This window comes from Sceloporus undulatus, chromosome 3, assembly GCF_019175285.1.
Source record: "Sceloporus undulatus isolate JIND9_A2432 ecotype Alabama chromosome 3, SceUnd_v1.1, whole genome shotgun sequence".
In the NCBI taxonomy this organism is placed as follows: Eukaryota; Metazoa; Chordata; class Lepidosauria; order Squamata; family Phrynosomatidae; genus Sceloporus; species Sceloporus undulatus.
In genome coordinates this window covers 112,957,331-112,976,208 of record NC_056524.1, presented here as the reverse complement: position 1 = coordinate 112,976,208, position 18,878 = coordinate 112,957,331, and the positions used below count along the sequence as shown (strand labels likewise).

The 18,878-nt window shown below is 40.7% G+C and overlaps 1 protein-coding gene across 5 annotated transcripts in view; it reads right to left on the bottom strand.

The window, feature by feature from the left end:
- The window catches only part of TMTC4 (transmembrane O-mannosyltransferase targeting cadherins 4), a 75,182-nt gene extending 58,633 nt beyond the window's left edge, over nt 1–16,549 (bottom strand). The window contains exon 1 of one of the 5 annotated variants that reach the window (XM_042459219.1): nt 16,379–16,549. The gene's annotated coding sequence lies outside the window, so the exon portion shown is untranslated. Of the gene's footprint in view, nt 1–123; nt 143–2,638; nt 2,801–11,547; nt 11,568–16,378 lie in introns of those variants that run through there. The other 4 variants (XM_042459221.1, XM_042459218.1, XM_042459223.1 and 1 more) reach the window with 4 other exon arrangements.
- Between the last annotated feature and the right edge of the window lie 2,329 nt (nt 16,550–18,878).

Here is an 18,878-nt window from a genome sequence, read left to right as displayed (position 1 = left end):
TGTCACAGAGCTCACCAAACTACAAATCCTAGGATTTTGTAGGACAGAGTCATGGCAGTTAAGAGTCGTGTCGAACTGCTTTATTTTTGCAGTGTGGAGTCACACAAAATGATACATACTTACACACTATATTTTATATGTACCTCGTTCATATTAGTACACATTTATATATGGTATAGCTGTGGCCAAAACGAGCATTTTGAGCATAGGATTTTTTTGTTTCTATGTATCCTTTCCCCCAAATTCTGAAACATCGCAATGCAGATTTCAAAGGCCCCCAACCTTCATTTCAAGGCCTGACAAAACGGACTGTACTATGCAGAGCATTTTCTTCTTGGTTTTTAAATCTCTGTGGCAATTGTTCTGAATAACAAAATAAAACAAAACAAAAGCAATTTATAAAGGCAGGCAGGCAGTAATCATCCCTGGACTTCTAAAAGATGCTAGGTCCTACCTAACAAAAGCAAAGAGCTTGTTGGAAATACGAACTGGGCTAAGTTCTCTTGTGCAGGTATTAATTCAGTCCAGAGCTGAGTCCCGGTTACTATAGCAATGTCCCTTATAGTGGTAGCAATTAATAATACATGGAGTGGCATCCAAGAAGTAACAGGGACCTTCCTAGCATTATGCTAATAAGCCATTCCCTTGATGTCTTATAACCAGCCTACTGAATGAAAAGGGCAACATTTTGATTGGACCAAGAAATAAATCCAACAACTAATAAAGCAAAGATCAAAACCACCAAGTGCTCAGCACAAATATAATGGATGGGGCTATTCTCCTCACACTTCAAAACTATTACTGCCATCTCTTTCTAAAGTGGATCTCTCCCCCCCAACTTCACGCCATTCTTCTGTGCATTTGGTTAAACAATCTGGATTACAGTGGATAATACGGGTGGAAATAAAACCCTGCATGTAGTGCAATCCTAAATTTGCAGCTTCCTCAGAAATGAATCCAACCAAATTCTGGGTGTGACACAGGCTGCATCCACACCACAGAAATAATCCGATTTGACACCACTTTGACCTCTGGTGCCACAACAAACTACAAACCCCAGAACTACATAACACTGAGCCATGGCAATTAAAGTGGTGTCAAACCGGATTATTTCTGCAGTGTGGATGCAGCCACAGCATGTTATTACACAGAAAAAAGTCCCATGGAGTCCAACAGAGCTTATTCCCCAACAGTTGTGCATAGCATTAGACCCTGTCTGGTGGCTCCTAGTTCCTCCCCCCCTCTAACCAATAGCTTTCTACAAGGGATGGGTCATACATTCCACTTTCTGATGCATCCTCAGAAACTCATAAAAGATCATTTAAGGATTCTAGCCGCTTTTCCCTCGCAATCTGGAAAACCCTGTGAAGATTTTGCCAGCCAGCAGTTTCCACTGAAGCGACAGAGTTTGAAATCCATTCATAAGCTAAACTTCATGGCGGTGGAGGGGGGGACGACCTTAATGAAACACAGTTTATTTCAAATATTATCTTTCTCAGACAGCTAGATAGACATATTTTAATATATCTTATATATAAATTAGGTAGATAGATTTTATATAAATTATTTCATATATAAATTATATAGATAATAGATAAGTAGAAAGATAGATGATGATAGGTAGGTAGGTAATAGATAGATAGATAGATAGATAGATAGATAGATAGATGAATGATAGGTAGGTAGGTAGGTAGGTAGATTCCACTTGGCCATTATGAGGAACTTCCTGACAGTAAGGGCTGTTCGACAATGGAACACACTCCCTTGGAGTGTAGTGGAGTCTCCTTCCTTGGAGGTCTTTAAACAGAGGCTGGATGGCCATCTGTCATGGATGCTTTGAGTGAGAGTTCCTGCATGGCAGAATGGGGTTGGACTGGATGGCCCTTGGGGTCTCTTCCAACTCTACCATTCTATGATTCTATGACAGATTTTTATATAAATCATTATATATATAAATTAGATAGATAGATAATAGGTAGGAAGGTAGATGATAGATAGATAGATAGATAGATAGATAGATAGATAGATAGATAGATAGATAGATAGATAGATAGATAGATAGACGCCCATGCTCTCAGGCTTTCTTCCCCCCCCCCCCCCCCCCAGGGCTGTTTCTTCCAAAGCCTGACCCCAGGCCACAAAAGCCCAGCTCCTGGAGACCCCTTGCTCCCTGGGATCTCCCCTAGACCAAGTGGCCCAGTGCTGGGGCATCCCAGTGCCCCCCCCCCCCAAACCCAGAAACCCCTGCAGCCCAGGGCTGGGGGTGATCCAACCTCTCTCTCTCCTTCCTTGGAAGGGAGGGAGGGAGGCTTGGCCAAGTTGGAAGGGGTGTAACGCAGAGGCAGCAGCCCGGGGAGGAAGGCGTTCCCTTGCCCTGCAACAACCTCCCAGGGAGGAAGCCGGAAAGCAGCCCTTCCTGGAAGGCAGGGAGAAGAAAGGGATCTGGGCAAAAAGAGCCCCCAAGTAAGGAGTGGAGGATGAGGGAGTGACTCCAGAGAGAGCATGGGGGGATCCTTTTGTCTTGGGACTGGAGAGGGGCTCTCTCTCTCTCTCTGCTGCAGAGAAGGGGATCAGGGAGATTCTCCCCCCATCCAAGCCAGCCCCCCAGCCCCCTTCCTCCCCCCCAAGTGGGCTTTACCTGCGGCTGGAAGGAGCCCGAGAGGCATCATCATCATCATCATCGCCCACCGGAGCCAGGCACTCTCAGAGTCAGCCCTCCTCCACTCCGCCTCCCTTCTTCTTCTTCTCCTCCTCCTCTCCTCCTCCATTGGAGAGCCAGCCCTGACGTCTGCAAGGCGGAGCACTTTGGGGAGGAGGCCCCTCTCTTGGCCCCAGCCCCCCCCCCAGCCCTGATCCCCTTCCCTGGGGGCTTAAAAGGGAGCCACACTTTGGTCCCCCCCCCCAAGACAAAAAGGGATGCTCTTCCAAGATCATCTCCTCAACTAGAATCCCCTCCTTCTGCACTTCACACAGTCAGCCTATTGCAAAAAAGTTCTTTTTGGATGATCTTAGCTTTGGGAATCTGATGCATTTCTAGTGGATCTGGCCTCTGTGGTTATTCAGTTTGAATCCAGCCTCTCAGGTTCATGGTTCCAGGTGGTTTTTGGTACTACTTTTAGAAGGTATCTGATTGTTGTGTTTTGTTTGGATTCTTTCTTCTTTTTGTAATGGCATCCATTACACAAATAAATGACTTACATTAATGATTTCTAAGTGAGTAAAAGATCTGAGAAGGAACAGCTTTACTTGGGGGGGGGGGCATCCAGCAATAAATCTAGTAAGTGAACATGGATCATCTTATATGAATGCAGAAGGAGGAGAACCCTATCCAAAGTCAGGTGGAAGGTAGCACTTTATAAATAAAGGTTAATAATAATAATAATAATAATAAGTTATGCCTGCTGGGATTTTGTAACATTGTTGGTATTGTTTTCCTTTGCTTTGTCATTTATATCCTTCATTACATGACCCTAAGTTTTACCCCCAGCTTATCCATGGGTCATATCAAAATCCATAATTTTGGCCCCCAAATCTGCCCATGAGGTCTACTTATACTTGAGTATATACGGCTCTTACTTACTTCACACAGTGGCTTGCTTGCCTTAACCCCCAGATGGACAAAAGGACAGCAAATAGGTTAAGGCCCAGAGATTTCCAAATTTGGGCTCTCCAGGTATTTTTGGACTTCAGTTCCCAGAAACCTCCAGCCACTGTGGGCAGTGCCCAGGAATCCTGGTAGTTGAAATCCAAATGCCATTCCCAGACTCTGCTCCTCCAGGTTTTGGGACTTCAGTTCCCAGAAGCCTCAGCCATCTTGGGCAATGGTCTGGGATTCTGGGAGTTGAAGTCCAAAACACTTGGAAAGTCAGAGTTTGGGAATCACACTGTTTTGGATCTGAACTCCCAGGATTCCTGGATGCTGTGCTCATATCTCCCCTTTTGTTCAGTAATGTGGAAAATAATAAAGTCAGTAAGTATCTCATATTTATTGGTAGATTTATCCTGGGAGCAAACTCTACTTCCATCCCATCCATGTGTGTTTTGTACATCCTCAATTTGTACTACAGTTGCAGTTCAAAATAATTAAAAATTCATTGGAGTCCATGCTCTAAATAGGTAATTCAGGTAAGGTTGCAGTTCACTATATACATATTCCTCTGAGTAGGTCTCCTTGAACTAAATAAAACTGACTTCTGATTAAACATTGAATCGGGCTGTATGTTTAAGCAGACTGCTTATTTTAGCATCTTTGGGCAAACCACATGAGATGCTATAATTTATTTAGTACTGTATGTAGACATATTATTTCCAGAGTATGGCTTAATTGCTCAAAAGCAACATTATGTGTTTTGTTTTTCCCTAACCATACCCAGATAAGGAAATACAGAGAATACATGACAGTGAAGTAAAAGAGATCTTTGTGCATTGCATTTTAGCAGACTATAAACTCCAGTATCCAAAAAAGTAAATAAAATTCAGTGAATATGATTCTCTGTGTAAATTACTTGCTGAGTTGTATGACTCTTCCGCCATACTGTTTTATTCACAAACCAAAACTTTCAAAACACATCCATCTGATGATATTCAGATCGATTATCAGCTTCCTAACACCATCCTGCTATCTGTAGCATCAATAAATGTGAATTAATATTACTTTAACTGTACTGATGTATGCTTTGCACCTTTGCAATTTTCACCTAAACAGCTGAAAGTGAGATTGAGGGTAGGTGGCATTTGACAGGTGTCTGGATCTTAAAAATCAACAATATGAATTCTTAAATACAATGTAAATTCCTTCAGTTCAATGCATTTTCTGGAAACAATGACTAATATTCTACATCAGCTACTTGGTTACCTATATGTAGCTAAGTAGGTGGCACCGTAGTGTAGTGGCTTGAGCATTGGACTATGACTCTGGAGATCAGGGTTCAAATCTGGGCCCAGCAATAGAAACCCACTGGGTGACCTTGAGCAGGTCACACTCTCCCAGCCTCAGAGGATGGCAATGGCAAACCCCTTCTGAAGAAACTTGCCAAGAAAACCCCATGATAGGTGTGCCTTAGTGTCATGATAAGTCGGAAATGACTTGAAGGTGCACAACAACAAGGAGGATCACATAACCAGCCCGCTTCCAGCAGTGAATGCGGCTGCAACAATCAGAAGCAGGATCTTTGTTGCAGTACCTCATGGCACCCTCCTTGCTGGCAGGAAGAGGTTGAAAATGGAATCTTCTTTTTGTCCTGATTATCCACTGAACATTCTCCTGATCCAGCTGCTGGTTTTTAAGGTGGATTGGAAGGGGCACTTATGTATTACAGTAAGACTACATAGGGCTAGTCTACCTGATTAAAATACTCCTCATTCCAGCTGAATAGAATTTGATCCAGCCACACACAGTCTGCAGGACTTTGAACCCCCCCCCCCCCCCGGCCAAAAAAAACTGCAGAAAAAGTATTTGTGGTTTTTACTGGAGTATCCATGGAAATCCACAGAAATGCACATTATCGCACCTATGGCTGTCCATTTGCTTTGCATGAATTTAGATTGCTGCACATTTTTGGCAGCAGGAGGGTGAATAGATGGAAATTTGTACAGGCAGAAAATGAAATGCATATACTGTATAGAGGATGAAGGATACCTGGCTTATTGAGACTATGTGTGAAAGGGATCTAGGAGTCCTAGTAGACCATAAGTTGAAGATCAGTCAACAGTATGATGCGGAAGCTAAAAAGGCCAATGCGATTTTAGGCTGCCTCAAAAGGAGTATAGTGTCTAGATCAAGAGAAGTAATACTGCCATTCTCTTCTGCTTGGAATACTGTGTCCAGTTCTGGGCACCACAATTCAAAAAGGATGTTAACAAGTTGGAGCGGAGGGCCACCAAAATGGTGAAGTGTTTGGAAACCGTGGCCTATGAGGTCTTACGGTAATAGGGAGCTACGTATGTTTAGCCTGGGGAAGAGACAGATAAGAGGAGATACGATAGCCCTGTTTAAGTATTTTAAGGGGTGCCAAGTTGAGGGTGGAACAAGCTTGCTTTCTGCTGCTCCAGAGACAAGAACATGGAACAATGGATGCAAGCTATGAAAAGAGATTCCACCTCAACCTTAGGAGGAACTTCCTGGGAGTAGCATCACTGGGAAGGTGCGAGGTGTGTGGATCACACTGGGTGACACCCTAGAAGGGGTGACACCCAGTTAGCTCCCCTGCCCCCAGCCGTCCCTGCCACGCTCCCGTTCTCAGAAGAAGGGAGCCAGGCTGAGTGTGTGCACGCCCCCTGTACATCCTTGCCACTGCCCTCTTTTCCCCCCTGAGGAGAAGAGGGTGGCGTCAAGGACTACTGAGAGGCATGCGTGCTTCTCCCGGCTCCTTGCTGCCACCCTTCAGTCATGTGGCATGCATGCACTGCCATTGACAGTAATGGCCAATCCGCAGATGGCTAGCCCACTAATAAGGAGGGCCAACTGTACCTGTGATTTAAATGTAATTAACTTCTCAGAGCTGATTTAGAGGTTGCTGCTACCAAAGACCTTTCCCTTGAAAAATTCTGTTTAACACTGGAATCCTTATTCACACAGATGTGGAACTACGGTAAATCTCAAGAATACACTCACAGGAGTGCTCTATAAATGTTTCTTCTACATTCATAGTTCTAAATGTGCTCCTAGGAGTGTATGAATTGTTGCATTTGTTTAGACTGTCCCATGAACAATACACATTTAAATGCTCATCACATATTGCTCATGCTGCAAAAGTATTGTGACAACTACTATGGGCAAGTTACTTTTGGAGGCCAAACACTGATATTTTTTTTTAAGCAAAATACTTTGGATCATATTCCTATAGAGCTTTTTGTTGTTCTCAGTGAAATGAAATTTATCATCTGTCCTTGACACTGAAAATGATGACTGAGCAGAAGGTTTAATGAAATATGGAACACTGTGACCATTTTTCAAAGAGGCTTTTCAAGGGTTTCTTCAAAACTTGCATCAAACAATAAACATTATATTTATCAGAAGTAATAGCTGAGGACAAAATTCAGCTCTCATTAGAGTGAGTGTCACACACCCCTTTGTCTTTAGTAAAAGGTTAAGGGAGAAAGGCGACTGCTTGAAATAACAATACATAGGTAATATATTCCTGGATTTTATATCTCTCAACATTATTTCTGAAACCTTACAGTTTATACAAAGAACTCCAATATCCTAAATAAAAGTGTTTTAAAAATGCATAAATACAGTACTGCCAGAGAATGCCATCTTTCTCCATTAGTCTCCCCGAAGATGTCATTTTAAAGCTACTCTGTTTTAATATATCAAATGGATTGAAATAAATTCAGAGCAGACCAGATTATAGTAAATAAAGTAGCACTTAGTGCTTATGGGGTAAGACAGTACTTGTATGACAAGTGCTTAAAGGGCCATACTGTCCTCCTAGCCATTGGGCCAATGGAAGGAGAGCCACATAAGAAGACCAGGAGATTCCACCTAGAAGATGGGGGGGGGGGGGATCAATTACAGGTATGCTTCCTCTGCTTTGGTCCTAAATCCATGGGTGTAGGAAACGATATCTGTGACCCCATAGCAATGAAGCAAGATAGATAAATAAATAAATAATATATTGTGGATCGTAGTTCAAGATATTAATGAAAAGTTATTTCCTTGATTTGATGCACTGTTGTCCAGTTCTCATGAGCTTTGCTGATGTTGACACTCGTGGGCTGCTTTATATCTGCCCAAAAAGAGAATTAGCATATGCTGATGAGCAAAGCTGTCAAAAACCTGTTTCTTGTTTCTTGTCAAATTCATTTTCCCCACACACTTGAGGATTTCTCCAGTCTTAAATCTTAATTCATCTTGAAGTCAGATAATTTTTTTTAATTTGCATGAATATTTATACATATTTTTGCACAGTTTCTATCCCATGTATTTCTCTACACAGTTTTGCCTAACACATTTGGTAAGGTTCTCTAGTCCAATGTATTTTAATGTTATGTTAATTCATTATGGATTTTTGTTTGCTGTTTCCTCTCCTGTACACTTTTTGGTATGCACCTGGAGAACTCCTCTGCAAAATATGCAAATTTAACAGTTTTGGTTGAAGCTGTTGTGTGCCTTCTGTTTGTTTCTGAATTATGGTGACCCTAAGACAATCCTATCACAGGCTTTTTTTTTTTTAGCAAGACTTGTTCAGAGGAGTTTAGCCTCTTCCTTGCCCTGAGACTGAGGAAGTGTGACTTGCTCACGGTCACCCACTGGCAGAGCGAGGATTCAAACCTTGATCTTCAGAATCATAGCCCAGTTCTTAAACCTCTATACCACACTGGCTCTTGATATATTGATTTGAAACCACAAAAATGAATCAAAATGCAAACCAAATGAATTTATTTCCCATCCCTACATGCTCTCCTACCCTTCTTTTACTCCAGTTGTGAGAAAGTGATAGGTTATTGGGGGATGCTGTCATGCCCTGCATGTGGATTTCCCACAGATGTCCAGTTAGCCACATGGGAAACAAGATGGTAGATTATGCCTTTGTTCCAATCCACCAGGGCTCTTTTGTTCTCAGACATTTATATTTTTATGTTTCCCTATTCATAGGTACAACTACTATAAACTAATTTTATGTCTGTCAACCTATATGATATAGCTTGTTTTTTCTTCATATACTGCTACTATTCTTTCTTGGGCCAAACTTCTCTCAAAAGTTAGTTGTCTATTTTTCTGTTCCTTTCCCTTGGGCGGTCCACTAACATGTCTTCTGCTCATTTTTTGTAGCATTCCTTCCTACAGGCATCTTCCTCTTCTTTTAATGTTTGTATCTATAACAAGCCAGTCTGGTGTAATGGCTTGAGCATGGGACTATGACTCTGGAGAGTAGGGTTCAAATCCCTACTTGGGCATGGAAACTCACCGAGCGATCTTGGGCAAGTCACATGCTCTCAGCCGCAGGGGAAGGCAAAGGCAAAACCTCTCTGAACAAGTATTGCCAAGAAAACCCTGTGCTAGGTTCACCTTAGAGTTGCCATAAGTCAGAAACAACTTGAAGGCATACAACAACAAGATTATTATTTTCTTTGGATCTTGATTACTGTACCTATGGGAGGGTTTATGATTATTTTCTCTAGACATATGGCCTGCTGTCACAATCACCTATTTGTCATAACCATTCTGATGTTGGCTCATGTCTCAGTATCACAGACACAGCCTTGTGTTCATGTTTTTTTACTCAGTAATTTGTCTTAGCAAACTCAAAGGCCTCTGTAAACATCCCCCTAAAGAATCTGGATAGGGAAGAGCAACTGAATGGTAGCATTATTACTTTTTGTCATAAAGATAAGCTCTACTCCCATATTTCTACTCAGAATCAATTACCATTACCTCCAAGGGTCCATAAGAAAACAATTTGATGCTCAAACAGATTATTCACTAGGAGTGAGAACCAAAGGAGTGATTTCCCCCTTATCATTATAGTACAATCTCTGATCCTGCACAGGTTGCATAAGAAAAGGAGGAGGAAGGAGGAGCAAAACTCAATATACTACTTCCCAAGCTTTTAAACATCTCTTTTGGAAATACAATGTGAAGAAACAAATTCATCCCCAAAAGGCATTTTACTCTTTTTGAAATCTCCTCACCATTTATTTTCTGGTACTTCCACTCTGAACTTGCATGTGCAAAATTAATGGCATTGAGAGGGGAAAAAATAAGACAACACAGTGAGTGAAAAACATGTTTGCTAAGGGTGAATCCTGATTAATTTAAAAGACCAGAAAGTCTCATCTTTTGTTCTTTTACTTTCCAGTTTATTTTTGAGATATCCCAAGAATATTTGGTTATCCCAGAATATTTTCAGTCAGCTCCTCAGGTCAGTTATTTTGACCCAGTATAAAATCGGAAAGAACAAGAACAAAATCTGAGACTTTACAATTAGTCTGGATGCACCCTTAGTAGGAAACAATGCACTGTACACCAGTATGTCTTTAGGTTTTCTTGCCATCTTCAATCCATATCATGAACTGTGTCCATAGATTTTATATAAAAACATTTATATCAACCATGGCATAGGTTTTATTTTGCAGCAGAATTTTCTTTTCCTTTTCCTTTTAGTAGGTACTCCTTGGGTAGTATGAAAATTTGGGCAGAAAAACAGCAACTTTTTGCCACTTGCAGAAAATATACCCATCCTGCCATATGGCATGTTCAACATAACAGTAACTTAGAATTACTTGACAACTGATGAATAATCAAAGACTTGTTAAGATATCTCTTGAGGCATTGAAATGTCTTCCTATCAGTGGGAGGGGCACAGAATTTATTTGAAATTCCACACAGAGAAGGTGTGTATGTGTGTTTGTTTAGTTGGAATTCACCAGGTTGAAACATAGTTTTGAGGACTGTGGGGTGCATATTACAGCTCTAGGGAATCCCATGCAGGATCAAGGAGTTGGCTTGCATCCAATGATCTATGCTTGTTGTTGTCAACTGCCCTCAAATTGGCCCTGACTCATGGTAACTCTGTGGATGAGACATCTCCAAGACCACATGTCCTCATTTCTCTGCTTGTCTTGTAGATTCAGGCCCATAACCTCCCCCATTGAGTCTAGCCATCTGAAATGTTCTCTCTCTTTCTTTCTACTGCCCTCCACCTTTCCTAGCATTATGTCCTACATTTTGCAGTGCATTCTTCTACTTTGTGCTTATGACATCAGGTCAACCTGAGAAAGTTCTTCTACCTGGAGATTTGCACACATTCCTTGTGCTTCTAAAACTGGAGATTTTGAACCCCTGCCTCCCACCCAAAGGTGATCCCTGGAAACTGGAGACTCAGGGCAGGGCAGAGATCTGGTAACCCTATTCACAAATGTAACCATGGGAAAGGTCTATTTGGTTCTGGCCCATGTGCCATGCTGCTTGCATATGTTACCCAGCACACAAATGTTACCCAGCACACCATCCCATGAGTACACAGACCACAAAGCATTGTCTTTTCACGCTTTGTACAACCATTCTAAGTTATACTTTGTTCCATATATTCTTTTCCATTTAGTATAATGATGGAATTAAAAACAAGAAAACACTGTACTAACCCCCTTTAGATATTTTCATTTGAAGAATGCTACACAGCAAGAGAGGGAAGAGCCCTGGTTATTTTTCTCCTGTATATACGTTTGAAAGTAGTTGCTATAAGTCATGAAGTTAAGGCTAATAAAGAAAGACATTCAGAGAGAGCTAGCAGTGTATATTGAACATAATTAGTATTAGGCTTGTAACTATATCAAGTTAATTATCAGTGTACTCCAATTTAAAATGCCATAAATACATTTTAAAAAATATCATCAGAAGATGAATTAGGGTGGGGAGGTCATAGTACTATAGAATTGCAAGAGACCGCAGAGTATCATACAATCATAGAATTGCAAGAGACCTCAAGGAACATCAAATCCAAAACCTTGCCATGCATGAATACACAACCAAAGCACTCCCAACAGATGGCTATCTGTCTTAGGTGTCAACAACTAACCAACTGTTTAATTCCTTTTAATTACCTCTACATTAATGCAGCAAAATTTATAAAGCAATCCTATGTATGTATAGTCAGAAGCTAAGGGCCTGTACAGACCAGCAATTTGTGCTGGCCTGTGGGCAGAGTCAGGGCTCAGCGTCCTGACAACGCATGCCCTAACTCTGCCCCATGGCACCATAATGGCACACGCCGCTTCAGATGGCATGTGCCATCCTGATACACCGCTGGCCCGCTGCATCCAAATGACGTAGTGCCAAAGGGATGCCATAGAGCCGGGCCGCCACTGCAATGGTGCCCCTTGGAAGGTGCAAAAAGGAGCCGCTTTTTGCGTCTCCTTTTTGTGCCCTTCAGAGGCTGGACTGGGGCTGTGGTGTGACCAGAATTTTTTTTTTTACCCTCAGAGAGGACTTTTTTTTTAATAAATTTATTTAGAATAAACATTACACAAAAAGTGAAAGAAAAAGTAATAAAAGAAATAAAAAACCAACATACAAACACGCATACAAACAAGTTTACAATACCTTATATTACCTTCTAATAACAAACAAATATGTACTATTTACAAAGGATATTTGAAGTCATTGTCTTTCTAGTCATACTTCCTTTACAATTGAGTATTCCCACATCATGAATTTTTTTTTGTTTACTCCTAATATTTATATTCTATCTTTATCTGTTCCTGTGTTGACATAACCATATCACATAGCCTTCATTTATTATTTACTTTTTTTTTATTATCATCTCTTCCTTCAAAATTCAATATTTTTAAGACATTTCCATTCCTCTTCTGTCTGATTTTTATCTTTTCCTCTTAATGTAGCTGATATTATATCCATATTTTTTGCCTCATATATTTTAATCAACCAATCTTCTATCAATGGATTAACAGTATTTTTCCAGTGTTGAGCATATAAAATTCTTGCGCATGTGACCATATATAAAATGATCCTATTGTTATTTTTTAAAGATTTAAGATTGTGTGTTATATTTAATAAGAATAATTTTGCATCGTATGGAATTTTCCAGAGAGGACTTTTAAGGACTACAGACCCAATGCCTTTTAGTGAGATCACTTTGTTTTAAGGGCCAGGCTGCACACATATCAGTGGTACATGCAGTAGTTATAGACAGAAAAATATGTTTGCTGTCAAACAGAATAAACAATGATGCTCCCAGGCCCTGACAGCTGGATAGTATCAAGGGGATTATTCTAAGGAAGTGCTTGTAAATGGAATAAAGATTTTACAGATGGGACAGCAAGATCCTAAAAATAGAGTAAATCTGTCATTAAATAGCAGAGGTGCTATAATGTGTATGTACCCATGTGATTCACTGAATCCCTGATTTTTTGTGAATACCCACTGGTGTCAAATAAGCCTTTTTAAAATGCCATGCACAAATTGGGGCATGTGGAGACTCTATAAAACTATGGGGGATTATATTCTGCCCATTTTACATAGCGGTCCTAGTCTAGGTTGTATTTGCCTGCATATGCTTCTTTGTTGTAAGTGAAAAGCAAAGATTTGTGTATTTAACATACTGGCCCCAAACATGTTGCTGTTTTCAAGGGGAGCAGACCACTAAAAAAAGTTGTTCAGTGGTACATCCATATCAGGGCTGTACAAATGCGGAAAGCTAGGGAGCCATATTTGCTTCTCATGAGACATTGTACCTCTCCAGCATAAACGTTGCCCCAATTTTTTTTTAAATGACCCCAAAAGCCTGCTAGGTGACATTGAGGGCATTTTCACCATGCAGAAGTAACTTCCTGTTCACTTCATGTTTCAAAAAGACCTCTCCTAGGCCTAAATTGGCTTGGAAGCACAAAGTATGGAAGAAATGTGCCCCATAGCCCCAGGGGACATTTTATTATTATTATTATTATTATTATTATTATTATTATTATTATTATGGATTAATATTTTCCTGAAAATATCAAGAGTGTGTATAATTAAGCAAATTACAACCCCCACATGTTAGGTATAACTAGCATGAACTTTAATAAGGTTGTAATGGCAGGTCCTTTGGATGATGTGTTGAATTCTTACACACGTGTAGGTCTTTGTTCTTCGTAGTGGAATCCTGGAATAGTATGGATTCCAACTACAAATTGGTATATAACTGTAGCCTCCCTGTAACTGTTCACTTGAAGTGTTCCTTCCTCATTGCAACCCCTTCAGTGAATAAATATTCAATGTCCACGGTCCTAAATCACACCATCATAGAGTTGGAAGAGACCACAAAAGCCATCCAGTCCAACCCCCTGCCACGCAGGAAATCTAAATCAAAGCATCCATGACAGATGGCCATCCAGCCTCTGTTTAAAGACCTCCAAGGAAGGAGGCCCCACTACATTCCGAGGGAGTTTGTTCCACTGTCAAACAGCCCTTATTATCAGGAAGTTTTCCTGTAACTTGCATCCATTGCTCCGGGTCCTAATCTCTGGAGCAGCAGAAAATAAGTTAGCTCCCTCCTCAATATGACATCCTTTCAAGTATTTAAATAGGGCTATCATATCACCTCTTAACCTTCTCTTCTCCAGGCTAAACATCCCCAGCTCCCTAAGTCTTTCCTCATAGGACATGATTTCAAGCCCTTCACCATTTTAGTTGCCCTCCTTTGGACACGCTCCAGTTTCTCAACATCCTTTTTGAATTGTGGTTCCCAGAACTGGACACAATATTCCAGGTGGGGCCTGACCAGAGTAGAATAGAGTGGCACTATTACTTCCCTTGATCTAGACACTATACTTCTATTGATGCAGCCTAAAATCGCATTGGCCTTGTTAGCTGCTGCATCGCACTGTTGACTCATGTTCAATTTGTGGTTTACTTGGACTCCCAGATCCCTTTCACATATAGTCTCGTTCAGCCAGATGTTAAGATCAACTTATTTTTGAAACTGATGGGGCTGCAGTCTGAGAAGGTAAACAAAGCTCACAAATTGTTTTCTTTTTTGCAATCTAATTTACAGTCCAGTTAAGAAATATAAGCCAGCTTTTTGAAACTAAGCATGATTCAAATTGTTATAAATGTATTTAGGTATTATACTTTAAAAACAATTTCTTTACTAAGGCTTAATTTGCATTTTGGACTGGAATGTCTTTGCGATCAATTATGCAGCACTTATTGTGGTCTTTTAAGCTCACAGTTTACAGTGAGTTCATAGTTTAACCAAGGACTGTGTCAAGGAATAGTACACTAATGCATTATTTATTTGAACATTTATATCCTAATTTTAATTTTAAAAAACCATTTGATTTCTTAATCTGTCCTCCCCACATGCTCCCTTTCACATGTACAGAACATAGCCAAATAAATTTAACACAAACAAAGTCAAGGAAGAAAGGATTGGGGGAAAAAGAGAAAAATAAAAGATGGAGGTTCTAATTCTACCATAAGGATAGAAATGTAATACTTCAGCATAAAAAAATGATATCAGGAATACTGTAAAATAATTAATAAAGCATAAATAATTTAGCATGAATAAGCTTCAACCTTGCTGGTCTGCTAGAAAATGCTTCACATTACAATACTATAATCCTTGGAATGCCATCCGAGACCATTGGAAAGATTAGTTCTTCCCATTCAATGTCAAACAGAGCTCTGCTGCTGGGACATTCTATGAGATTGCAGATGATGCCAAACTAGGAGTGGTAGCTAACAAATTGTTTTTGTTGTTGTCAGTTAAGATGGTCTGAAGTGATATCAATGCCACAACAACATCTTGACAAAATGTAGGGCTGACTGTAACATTGTCATTTTTTCTTCTTCTCCTGTTTGATTTTTAACACCTTTGCCTGATGAAGAAGGCAGCTTTGAAAACTTGCATCATGTATTTAGTGTTATTGTATTTTGCTGTATGGCCAACATGGCTACCCTAGATGTTTTATGGTTTTAAGTTAGAGGAGAGTAGATTTTGACTGAACATTAGAAGGAACTGTGCAAAGTTGAAGGCTTTCACGGTCGGCTTCTATAGTGGTTTGTGGGTTTTCAGGCTATGTGGCCATGTTGGCCACATAGCCCAAAAAACCCACAAAAAACTTAGAAGGAACTTCTTCATAGAAATAGCAGTTGCCTAGAAATAGGGTTGCCATAAGTCAGGACCTCCAAACCAGGACAAATGTAGGACTACATTTTCAAATGTAGGAAACAGTTTTAATAAATGGAGAACACGCGAAAAAAATTGATGATTTTTTAAAAATGTTAATATAAATGCATGTTTCTTAGGCATGATCAAAATGGAAAAGGAGGAGGATGCCTGGTCACCTTGTCTCTGGTCCAAAATACACTGCAGAAATAAAACATAGCTGGACTGAAATGGCCAGAGTTCCTTATCAAAGCTGCATCCACACTGAGGAAATAATCCAGTTCGAGAGTGACTTAACTGTCCTGGGTTAGTGCTGGGGAATGCTGGGAATTGTAATACACTGTGGCCCCAGAGCTATCTCTGACAGGGAGTCCCATAACCCTCCAAACGTAGTTGAACTGCAGTGCCCAGAATGTCTCAATGTCTCCCAAACACTAGCATTCCCAGGATTCCCTAGCATTGAGTTAAAGCAGTCTCAAAGGGGGTTATTACTCCTGCAGTGTGTGAGAGAGATAGAAAGGCTAGGGACTGGATTCATTCATTAACTCACAAAAGGAGGATATCTGTGTCCAAAACACACTGCTTGGACTGCCAGGGCTCAGTGCTATGGAATCCTGGGAATTGTAGTTTATTGTGGCAACAGAGCTCTCTGACAGAGAAGGCCAAATGCCTCACAGACACCAGACTTCCAGAGCATTGAGCCCTGGCAGTCAAAGTTAGAAAAAATACACGGGGCAAAATAAATATTGAAAATAGCCACGCACCTCCTCCTCCTCCTCCTCATCCTCACGTCGGTGCCAAAGAAAATGGCCCTCTCCCCGCTGCTACCTTGGGGACCAAACAGAGGAGGAGCTCCTCTTCCTGACTCTGGCAACCTCCTGTTGCCAACAAGCCTCAAAGATAATTCCCCAAACGTTTGGCCAAAACTCACCAAATCCCCCCATATCTCACCAAATATTCAGTCAAAATCCCTGAAAAGTCCCTGTAATGTTAATATGGCAATAAAACGGAGCCCTAATTGAATAAAAATAATTGGAACTTATTTCAACTCTCAAAATTACCATTAAAGCCAAGCACCAAAATCACACCAAAGGCTCTGAAAAGTACCCACTTTGGTGTGAAAGTCACCAGATTGGCAAACCTGGGAGGAAACCGTGCAGGGACGCCCCCTAGTGGTGAAAAACCGGGAATGTCCCGCCGGCAGGAGGGTTATGGCAACCCTACTCGTAAGGCCCATTATAAGGTCCATCTGTCTGTCATTTGCTGCTCTTTGCTTGGATGAGATGGAGGCTTCTGTACTTCCCAAAACTTTGTTTTCGCATAAGCTATGTTTTTTATATTTTTAATTTCCCCCTAATTTAGGGTACTAATAATGGAACAGAAGTCCTGACAGAAAGCAAGATTTTGGTAAGTGTAGTGCAAACAGGTTTCCCATTTGGTTCGGTGAAGTGTGAAGCAGGCCTTTGCTTATGAAAATCACAGAGAAGTAAATGAGGAACCTTTGGACTATTGAGATGGGGAACTTCAATTTGCACTTGGATATTCTCCAACCTCAAGGAACCTTTGTTTTCTATCTCCACAGCTCCACATACTGAAACCATGGATCCGATTCACAGAAGCAACTCTAGTAGTTGTAACCCCCCCCCCCCCCAAAAAAACTTTTCCAACATCTTCAGCAAATCCATCTTCTTGCATAAATCACCTGCAAGACAGGACAGAGTACATAGAAATTATGAGTTCAGAAGAGGTGATGAAATCCCGATAGGCTAAAAACATGAAAACCTACATGCAGTATAGTATCGCACCCTATCCCAAGTCTGTCACCTGCTCACAACTCCCTGCTGCTTCTAGTTTTGCTTTAATTTATCCGAGGACAAGTTTCTGTATAGAGATATACTTCTTTGTACATGTTTGATATGCAACCTAAACATCCATATTCTATGCTCAAATCTTTAGTTCCCAGTCACTGGAAATTCTTCCACTGTGTTCAATAGCCTACACATTGTTCTTCATAAAGGGAATCAAATACAGGAAGAACACTTGCTAATTTACCATTATATATATTTTAAAATGTCTGCTCTTTTGACTCTCCATTCCCTTTGGGGAGCTGATGAAAGGCCACTTCCTTGTGCAATAAAAACAAAATTGAAATATCTCATGTGCCAGCCGGCTGTTAACAGCTGCAGCATGCACTGATGCATTATGCATGATTCTTGACTGCTCAGAGGCAGGAAAAAGATACCCTCCACAAAATCTTCCATAACTGAATTCCAATGCTATGCTAAGTGTTTGAACTTCATTATTTTAGGTAATTATGGTAACTTAGTGCTGTTTACACATTCAAAAATGTGTTAATAATAATGATACAGTGTTTTTGTAATAGAGGCAATTCAAAATTAAGTTTAATACAGTAAGAGCAATTATTTCGTTTAGCATTTGCTGAAAAATAGGTTGCATATTATTAGGCAGTAAAGTTGTGCTGTGCTGGAATGGAATGGAATGTTTCTAAGTAATTTTTAAAAACCCTCTCCTTCCCTTTCTTTTGGTGAAGATCAGTGCTATCCAAAATGGTGGTCTGTAGACTACCAGTACTCCCTCAGCCATCTACTGCCGGTCCCTGCAGAACAATGAAACAATTCTAGCTAGGCTTGCTAGGTGAAATAAGGGACATGAATCATTGAGCTGGTCTTGTTCTTGTGACCACTAATATATCCTGAAATTCCTTTTTGTATGCAACCACCATTCTGAAAGAAGCGCAAACATGAAACCAGTTCCTGGCTAATCAGGGGGGAAAATTACTCCACATCCAATCACATACTGATTGCTGTAAATGATGTCCATTCATCCTGAATGTTAGCTACAACAACAACAACAACAACAATAATAATAATAGGATTTATTTATATACCACCCAATCACTGGGAAACCGAGCGGTTTACAACAGAGGGGATAATAGACGGTTCTCTGCCCTCAGGCTTACAATCTAAAAGACACAACACAAAAGGAGAAGGGAATGGTGAGGGGGGAGGGGATCAGGTCCAGCATTCTTCTCTCTCTCTGAGGCCTGGACCAAGGCAGATGGACCGGGGGGAGGGCTCTTCTTCCAGTCAGGCCTGGTAGAGCTAGCCTGCCTCAAAATAAAATACAAACACATTTAAAAATTCATGATGAAATGACTTAGAAAAGTTGGGTTTGTTGAGATGTGTGGCCATCTTGACCCTTCCCTTTTGCCCACTGCACACGTTTTTAGTAATTAAACATAGT